The sequence below is a fragment of the Ursus maritimus genome, unplaced genomic scaffold (assembly GCF_017311325.1).
Source record: "Ursus maritimus isolate PB19 unplaced genomic scaffold, ASM1731132v1 scaffold_13, whole genome shotgun sequence".
Lineage (NCBI taxonomy): Eukaryota > Metazoa > Chordata > Mammalia > Carnivora > Ursidae > Ursus > Ursus maritimus.
The window spans coordinates 67,689,217-67,699,536 of NW_024423675.1; positions in this window are offsets into that span (position 1 = coordinate 67,689,217).

Below are 10,320 nucleotides of genomic sequence, written 5' to 3' on the forward strand. Positions count from 1 at the left end.
TGCCTTCAACAAGGACGGCGTGCAGGTGGGCAGAGCGAACAGTCACCAGGCTAACAGTGGGATCGTGGGCCTTGATGGCGTGCAGAGGGTGGCAGAGGAGGGGGCTCCTAGGGTGGACGCAGAGCGTGGCGCACAGATGGACTGGAGATGGAGATTTGGGGGGCATCTCGGTGGAGCCCCAGTCGTGCAGGAAAACCCCAGGAAGCACGTGGGCAGAAGAGACGTCTGCACCAAGGAGTGGAGCAGGGAGCAGAGGGCGGGGAAGCGGCACAGTGAGGTCCAGTGCGGTCCTTTGTCTACACAAGCAACGAGGGCGGGCTCCTGTGCGCCTGCACGCGCTCTTCCATAGCTCTCCCTTTGGAGGACTAATGAGTATTCGAATGGCCCGACTAAACCAGGCATTTCGCCTGCCGTGGGTGCTCATGGAACATCACCCCATTGCCGAAGAAAAGATCCAGAATCTTTGTTGCATGTACATTAAGTATGTCCAGCGAAGGCCGATTCGCCTTGACACTCAGGTCTCATTTGCAGAGTCAGGTAGGTCACCAAATGGTGAGTGAGGGAAATATCTTCCCCAGGGATCTGCGCTTTGTAGAGAATATCTCGCTCCTAGATTTTGCCCATATATGTTATTATTAAAAAAAAAAAAAAAGACACGAAGGTGACTTTTTAATGGCTATTAGGCATTGTTTCTTACCAAGAGAGAAGTTTTTACACCTCGATCCCCCCTGAGAGAAACTGCCTTCCCAGATCCTGTCTCCAGAAAGGCAGCAGGGGAAACCTGGTGCCCTAAGAACAGACCTCTGCTCTTTGCTGGATCTTTCCAACAGCAGCTGGTGTTGTCGGCCGTAGTTTCCCTGCTGCGGTCACAGCTGTGCTGTAAGTGGAGCTCCGGTCATGTGCTCATGTCCTTTCGAGGCCTTCGTGAAACTCCTCTGCTAGTCCATGAAAACAAGTCCTTCCATGACTGATGCTTGGAATTAATGAGCCGGCCGTACACAAGTTTTGGATGTTGACTGCTTAAAAGCATAAGTAAACTTGGCGTTTTGATCATTTATTTCTCCTGATCCATTTGCTAATATCCAATTAGTTGAGGGAAATGTGACTTTAATATTGCATGAATGAATAGAGCATGTTTCCCCGATAGCTCTGCTAATGACCAGGACGCAACCTATGGAAGAAAAGTGTGTGTCAGCACGACTACGTTACAACCTGATGAAGTAACATCGCCTTGCCCTTAAGGGGTTAGTGGATTAACATGTTTGCCGTGTACTTGATACTTTATTCAGAGAAGAAAAAGATACCACCTCATCCTCAGAGCAGCCCAGCAGTGCCTGGAGGCTCGTGGGAAATGCAGAGTCTTGGGCCCCTGGCCGGCCTTACATGTGAGAACCTTCTGCTCACGGGACCCTCAGTGGGGACTACGCGCAGCAGAGTGTCCAGGCACCGGGGTCCACTGCGAGAGTCCAAGAGAGGGAGTTTCCAAGGCTGTCTTATTCAGGAAGTGAGTTCTTGTACGAAAATAATTTGCTGCCAAATTTCAGAGATTTTACTTTCAAAATCTGTATTGATTCCCCGCTGCTTTCTCCATCTCAGCTCTCTCTGCAGAGCCCAGGCCACATCCCTCTCAGCAAAGAAGGTATCCTGGCCTCTCCACAGCCTGGCTCCTCTGCGCGAGCCCAAGTCCGGTGCCAGCGCCCGAGTGACGAGTGGGAGGCAGGCGGTGGCCCCTTGACCTTCACACCTGTGTGGGTCTCTCTTACGAACGGGTCGGGTCCTTCCAGCCTGCCCCAGCTGGGCTCCGCAGGAAGCAGATGAGCAGGTATCCGCACGCAGGACGCAGGACCAACACTTGGGGGAAGTGCCAGGGGCAGGGTGGGCAGATGGACGCGGAAATACAGTGGTCACCTCAAAGGCTTCAAGCCTGCAGAGGGCCCTCCTTTCTGTATCCGCCCGTCGTGGGCTGGGGGCTGCCTCGGGTCCCAAAGAGGGACGCACCCAGCACCAGAAGGCTTATCCAAGGACACATGCGAGAAGGGTCAGCCTAGTGACCCAGGACAGGTGAGCACCGTGTGCAGCCCACCGCAAGGCCGGTGTCGGGAGCTAAGGCGAGGTCGGCAGCAGCCGCAGCTCTGGCTGGGGCGGGGGGGGGGGCAGCTGTGCAGCCGGAAAGGCTTAGCAACCCGCACTTTCTGCATGCTGACTTGGCCAATGAACAGGAAGTGACTTTAGGGACAGCGTGACAACAGCTTATCTCAGCGTTGAGGGCTGGCTGTATTGGACTCCTGACTGTCATGTAGTGTGACCAAGTCATTTCATGTTTTTCTCTGTTTTCTTCTCTGTAAACTGGGAATCATAATGGAACTGACATGATAGGGATGTTGTCAGGATTAAATGAGATTATGCGAGTGGGGGTCTTAGAACCATTTGCACAAGATCGTAACAAATGAGCGAGCAAGCTGGGTACCAGCCACGGTTTATCCAAACAAACGATGCCGAAACCCACCGTTCGCTGAGGGCGCTCGCGATATGTAGCAGGCGCCGTTCTGTTTGTGTTTTTAACTTCGCGTTGCTCCTTAGGGAAAAAAACATTGTTACGTGCACTTTTTTGTTGCTTGCATCTTCTGGAAATTCTAGTCTCTGGATAAGAAAATGAACTGCAATTTTGTGGTAAACCATCTGTTTAGATCATCACGGAAAAAAAAAGGAAAGAATGGTTTTGTGTTACTGCAAAGAGTATTTACACGCAGGATGCATGGACTGGGGTCTGCTACATTTGCTGAGCGTGTTGTGTGCCGTCTTCACTCCAGAACAATTCGTAGTTGAAATCTCTCGCAGTTATCAAGTCTGCCTCGTTCTCCCATCACCGGCACCGTGAGTGTGTTTTACAGAACTCCTGACAGGGACTTTCCGTACGCCGTTTACAGATCCTGGTCAAGTGCGGCCTATGTAATTGATGCTGATACAAGTTCCTAAAAAGTTCAGTGGAAGATTGCGTGTTCTGGGTGCTGATGGGGGTTTCTTATCTCTGCTAACACTGCTGGCATGACGTGTGACCAGTATTGCAGGAGCCCGTGTAATCACAGTCGTGCTCTGCAGTTTTCTAACCAGCGCGGCGATGAGCCCTCGAGTTTTGCAACTGCAGCTCACCTCACGGGCTCCCCGGACTCCGCGGGCGCTCCAGCGTCACCCGAGGTTGGTGGGCAGCATGACGTAGGGCTCGCTTTTCCAAATGCTGTAGGGTAGTTTGGCCGGGCTCAAGGTCTTTCAGCCCTTACATGGTTTTCCTAGGATCAGAGTCTGGACTTGTGACTTTCCCTTGGTAGGAAAGCCACGCGGGGTACCCCTGCCTTGGCACAGTGACCAGAATGAGGATCTCCCCGCAGGACAAGCTTCTCGGATTCAGGAACCAGATCTTTATTATTCCGGGTTGTTTTGTTCTGTCTCTCTTCATGTATTCTCAAAGTGCAGCAGGGTCATGTAACATAGTAGATTCTCCATCAGTATTTTTTACACGAATGAATGAACTAAAAGTTCACTTACGGACGCCTGGATGGCTCAGTCAGTTGAGTGTCTGTCTCTTGGTTTGGGCTCAGGTCATGATCTCAGGGTCGTGAGGTCGAGCCCCGTGTCAGGCTCCGTGCTGGGTGTGGAGCCTGCTTAAGATTCTTTCCTCTTCCTCTCCCTCTGCCCCCTCTCTCTAGCTCTCTCTAAAAAAATAAAACAGCCCCACGTATGTAAAAGTTCACTTAGAGGGGGCACCTGGGTGGCTCCGTTGGTTGGGCATCTGCTTCAGCTCAGATCACGATCTCAGAGTCCTGGGATCGAGTCCCGCATCAGGCTCCCTGCTCCGTGGGGAGTCTGCTTCTCCTTCTCCCTCTCTTCCCTGCTCGTGCTTGTGCTCTTTCTGTCTCTCTCAAATAAATAAATAAAATCTTTAAAAAAAGTTCATTTAGAAATTATACTGTCTTTCCTCTTCTCTTTTTGTTTTTTAAGATTATATTTATTTGTTTGATGTGGGGGGAGAGCACAAGCGAGGGGCGGGGCAGAGAGACAGGGAGAAGCAGACTCCCCGCTGAGCAGGGGCTCCGTGGGACTCGATCCCAGGACCCTGAGATCATGACCTGAGCAGAAGGCAGACGCTCAACCAACTGAGCCACCCAGGTGGCCCTTCTGTTTTGTTTTGTTTTGGTTTGGTTTTTGGCCGTCTTTTAGCTGGTTAAAGGCACGACAAATGACACCCAAATTAACAAACTCTTGATGACCAGAACTCATCTCACTGGGCTGGGTGGGAGGTGATGTCAGGCATTCTCCCCGATGGGTAGAGCCTCCTGTGCTCACCAGCGGCCTTTCCCGCAGCTCTGTTACAGGGCAGAAATCAGTTAGCAATCATCGCCTCAGATAAACCTCACCGTCCACGATACGGCCACTGTGCAGAGCTTGGACGCAGAGCTTGGATGCAGAGGTCAGTTAGGGGGTAGACTTTTGTTTTTGCGTCGGGGTCACTTACAGAGGGGCTGGTTATGAAAAAACGTGCAGGTTGTACAGTCCAAGCACGTCTGTCTGTCGTCGCCCCGCCTCACGTAGCCCAGACGCCACATCTGCCGTGTTTGTGAGCTCTCTGTCCTGGGTTTGCACGTCAGCCTTAGCAGATAAAAGGGATAGTCCAATAAGGTGGGTGTATGTATTTGGAAAGGTGTGTTTGTATTTCTTACAAGAAGTACTAGCTGAACATGAATCCCAATGGATCACTCATGACCTCAGCTTTTATTTTATTTTTTTTTAAGATTTTATTTATTTATTTAACAGAGATAGCCAGCGAGAGAGGGAACACAAGCAGGGGGAGTGGGAGAGGAAGAAGCAGGCTCACAGCAGAGGAGCCTGATGTGGGGCTCGATCCCATAACGCCGGGATCACGCCCTGAGCTGAAGGCAGGCGCTTAACCGCTGTGCCACCCAGGCGCCCCTGACCTCAGCTTTTAAATCTTGTGAGGCCACAAGGTGGCGGAATTTTGCCACAAAATAGTCTCAGACCCCGGGAAAGGGCAAGTCTACCCCTCCTGGGTGCGGCTGGCATCCTGGAGGCAAGTGTTTGCCAGTTTCAGGGTCCTGTTCAAGTGATGCCTAACTGCTCAGAAGTCGTAGGAAGTCCCTTCCCGCGCAGCCCAGTGACCATGTCCCTAAGAGACCTCAGCAGAGAAAGTTAGCTCTGCACGTGGGCGAATGGTATCAGAGATTTTATTTATCTTCCCCCCTCCGTCCCTTCTGGTGTGAGATCATCCAGCTCCAGGGTCAGGAAAGAATTCTTGAGACATTTTACGGTAGAACTTAGTGAGTTTAAGTGGCACGAGGCAGGACCCGGGGGCAGAAAGAGCTGCACTTCTGCTCTAGGACGCTGCTGGTTACATGCTCAGTGCTGGCGGGGTGTGTGTGTGTGTGTGTGTGTGTGTGTGTGTGTGTGTGTGCAGGGAGCATTAGATCTGCATGTCTTCACATTTCTATTTGTCAAACTACTTTCACACGAGTTCTCTGGTGCTTGTCATTCCTTTGGGTGTTAACTGTTGGTGACATTTACAGGCAGTCACGGGGTGCAGGTGAACGCTTTCTGCCTCTCTCCCTCATCCCTCCCCCTCATCCCTCCCTCTCCCCCTCCCTCTCTCCCTTCTCCACTCTCCCAAACTCAGGAGTCTCCATCTGCTTTCATACTGTGGTGCAGCCCACAAGTGTCTCTGTAACAGGAAAAGAGCGAAGGCTGGAGGGCCACCCCTGGAGATGAGCTCTGTGTCCAGGGCTTTCTGGAAGGACTTCTCGGTGCTGGCTGTCCTGCTCCCACAGGACAACCATTCTGTGCCTGCCTGGCTGTGTGTGCTCCGAGCTCTGGTTGGGAGCGCCGGCCGGACGCCCAGGGCTGGCACTCTTCCCCGGAATTAGACAAGCGTCTTGGCCAGCGTGGCTGTGGCAGTGACCATGTCCGAATTTGTGCTTTTAGGTGAACGGTCCAGGAGGACTGGGAACGAGACCCACGGCGGTGCTGAGGGGTTAGGTGGCGGGTTCTGGTCTCGAAGAGCTGGATACAAACTCTGACCCGGGGCTGCGTGATGGGTCTGACGTGCTCGTTCACCTCTCGGCATCCGGGCTCTTCATGCGGAAGGGCCCTACCTGGCGTGGGAAGCGCTTGGAGCGTCCTAAGTGCTTCACAGACACTAGTCAGTATAGCGTCATCATGTCTGAGCAGCTCCTCTTCATCCTGCAAGATGTGTCCTTACAAAATAATTGTAGACTCACAAAACTGTTGCAAACATACGTAGCATTTGCTTCTACCCTTCCCCTAATTTCCTAACACCTTACATAAGCAGACCCCTGGGACGGAAACCGGGGAGTCGGGGCTGATGCAATCGTGTTCACCCACGGACAGCCCTTGCTCTGCCTCTGCATCTGTCCCGCCAGCACGCCGCTTTCTGGGGCAAGATCCGGATCCGCCNCCCCCCGTCTGGCTGCCGGGTCTCCAACCTGCCGCGCCTCTACGGTCTCTATTTAGTACAGCCATAACACTTTGAAGATTCGTGGTCAGTTATTTTGTAAATGTCCCTTGCTTTGGGGTTAATCTGATATTTCCTTATGATTAGATTGAGGTTGTTATAATTCTTTTTTTTTTTTTTTGGATTTTTGTTTATTTATTTATGAGAGCGTGCAGGAGCGGGGTGGGGGCAGACAGAGAGGGAGAAGCAGACTCCCCACTGAGCAGGGGCACCGTGAGGCTCAATCCCAGGACCCTGGGATCATGACCTGAGCCGAAGGCAGAAGCTTCACCGACTGAGCCCCCCAGGCGCCCCTAGGCTGTGGGAATTCTTAGTGCGTCTATCAGGAAGGGCACCGTGTGTCTCTGTCTTATTACGGATACTGCCAACTTCGATCCCTTGGGCAGGGTGCCGGCCGCCAGATTCCTTCACTGTAGAGCTGCTGTTTCCCCTGTGTTGTTAATGTGGACCTGGGAGAAGATAGTTGACACCACAACTGTCATTTCTCCTTCTGCCTCTACTCACTGAGTTCAGCCCCAACGACGGTTCTGGCCTGCACCCTGCATTCCCGTGGAATTGTCATCACGCATTCGGTATTTATCTCGTGGCATTCTGTCATAAGGCGGGGCTGCCCCATCTTCCCGTGAGCGCGTGTGGGTGCACGTGTACGTGTGCATGTGTGTGTGCATGCGTGTGTGTGTGCGTTTACTCCTTCATTCATTTAATGATTCAGTCGTAGCGCTGTGCACCGCTGGGTATTCATTTTACTCTGCGGGATTCGTAAGGGCGGTCAGTTTGTCCCTGATGGGGAGCTCCGCGAGCTGCCTCCTGCGCTCTCTCAGTGTGCCCGCATCGTTTCTTGGGCACTTCCTTTGGTTCTGGCCATGAACGTGCGCGGCTCGTGGCATGTTTCCTGCCCCCACCCTGGAGTCCACCACTCCCCGGGAGCCCCCGTTCCTTTTATGGGATAGTCACATGTACAGACGGGTCTCTGCCTCGCCTAGGTGTGCACGTGGCTCCTGCACACCATCGCCTCCGGGCTGTCTGAGCAGGTAGAGCTGGGGGAATTTTATACACACACACGGCATGAGTTCAGTCTTACACGCCCACGTTGCCTTCTTTATGTCGTCTTTTTCTGACAGCTAGAAATCTGGCTCTGGTCATCCACAGTGTGTTTAGGTATTTGCTCGGTCCTGGATGAAACGTAACAGTTTCAGAACTTCTTGCCCGCACTGTTGTGGAAAACACAATTCCTGAAGAGAGTATAACATTTGTGTGTGGGTCTCTTCCTCGGGGGCGTTACAATGTGCGGTCGCCACACTGTTCTCCAAGGGCATACAGGTTAGTTCCTCTCTCCCCCACCCCCTCTACAGCTCCGTCTTCATTCAGAACACCAGTAGGACCATTTCCTGCCTCTGGGACCCATTTGGGATCCCCCACAGCCCGGCTCGTTCTAAGAATTCATTTTTGGCAGAACTGTTCTAAGAGAACTGTTCCCAAACACAGGCAGACGCTTTTCCTCCATTCTCCCCCCTCCTCCAGCCCCTATCCCCACCCACCCCCTGCAGGCAGGTAACTCATTAATTCCTGGTTTGTGCTTCCGCTGATGCTTTCGCACAGAAGATCAGATACATGGACTTGTGTCAGCTCTTCTTTCCTGCGTGAGGGTGGTGTGTATGCTCTTTCCTCTTACTATATCCCGAAATCCGGCCATCTCAGCTCTTAAAGGTCTCTCTCTATTACAGCAGCGTAAGGCTACATTGCGTTCCATAGTTCTCTCACGGACTATTTAGGTTCTTTCTATAATTTTTCAATAAAAAACAATGCTGCAATCAGTAACCCAATGCCTGCTCGTACATGATATTTTAATTGTTGGAGTTCTAAGCTGTGCACTGCGGGGTCACAAACGGCCTCCCAGTGCAGTAGCTTCAAACGGCAAACATTGATCAGCTCAAGGCCTCTGTGGGGCCAGAGTCTGTGAGCAGCCTGGCTGGGTCATCGGCTCAGGGTCCCCCCCCCCACAGGTGTCATCAGGTGCAGTCAGGCCGGAGGGCAGGGCTGCGGTCTCACCAGACGGCTCAGCTGACGGAGGACAGCTGGCAAGCTCCCGCACGGTGCTGCTGGCAGGAGGCCAGCCCTCATGGGGTGTTGGGCTCCGAGATTAGACAGAAGCTGCCCCCCTCCCCGCTCCTTTGTCCTGGGTCCACAGAGCCGCTGTTGTGCGTACCGTCTGTTTCCTGTTTTGATACTATAATGGACTTTTCCATAGGTATTTGATCTCCCTGAATTCCATGTCTCTTGCAACAGTCTCCAGGATTTGTTTCTTTTCTTACCCCAATTCTCCCTTCAAGAGCATTTCCAATGCACGGCAAACTTTTGGGGCTTTATATGAGTGAGAACATTTATATTACACTCTCACATCTGAATGACAATTTGAATACAATTTTAAGTTTCAGAGTTCTTTTCTTTCGATACGTTAAAAATATTACACCATTATCCTCGCATACCATTCTGCTATTGAGAAGTCTTTGATCTGTCTTTTATTCTTTGGTAGGCAGGTGAAGAAATAGTTTGTCGTTCAACCCAGACACTTGAGAATGAAGGGGACACTACTAATAATTAAGCTTGGACAGTAGGTATAAACCAGCAAGGTCGTAGCTGAACTAAGCCACATGGTTTATTTATTTATAGGTTGTTTGGTCATCCTATTTATAGGTGATTTATTCTTTTTCTCTGGAATCTTCTAGAATTTTCTTTCTGCATTTGATATTCTTGGGTTTTGCTGCAGTGCTCCTACACGTGGTTTGCCCTTGTCCCTGCTTGGCCTTCTGTGAATTCTTTATGCTTGAATCACTACTCTCCCTCCCTCCTTCTCTCCTTCTCCCCTTCCTCCCATCCCATCTATGTTCCAGCGGTTTCTGCTCGAATCTCACTCAGACTTTGACTGCAGTCGAATGTAGAGATACACTTACGTAGCCAACATGAGCTGTTCAGTCACCGCAAATTTTAAGAAGGTGTTCTGTCTTATACCTCCAACTCCAGGACGTGTTAACTTTTGAGTGCGTGCAGCACCAGAGGCCCTGGTGAGAGTCCCCGGGCCTGATCCTCTGGCCTTCCCTAGGAAGACGTTGCATTCTAATAATTGTAAAAGATGTTTCCAGATGCACATGGCCTCTACTGATTTCTCATCAGGAACTGTGGACATGAGGACTTAGGAGTCGTGTTCCTGTGTGAGGTCGGTTAGAGTCCTTAATTGCCAACAGAATGGACTCTGACCAGTGTAAGCAGAAGAGGAATTTACTAAGGCTGTGTGGTGGCTGCAGGACGGGAGCAACACTCACCCCGCAGCAAGGGCCAGGGCGGAGGGGCAAGCCGCCACCACGCCTGTGCCACCAGCTTGCCGCCTGGACGGACTCCTGCTGCCAGAGCCCAGGTGCTTCTCAGTGGGGGAGCCTGTTTTGCAAGAGCCTGCCCCCTGGGACGCTGCTGGCTTGCACAGGGCAGCCTGACGCCAGCCCGGGGGAGGTGCGCTGGGAGCCAGAGCTGATCACAGGGAGCTCACGTGAGACTCCGGAAACCCACTACACTATATGCTCACTCACTTGGATTTAAATTAAAAAAGAAAAACAAGTGGAGTTTGGGAACTTCCTAAAATCCATAAAGGCTGCTTAACTCCTCTGGGCTGGGTTTATGACACACGTTCCTCCCCGCGATGCCCCGGGAGCCTGCAGTCCCCGCAGTTTTCGGAACTGCCTGTTGGGCCGAGTGACCCAGATCGACCCACGATGTCACATCTAACCTGA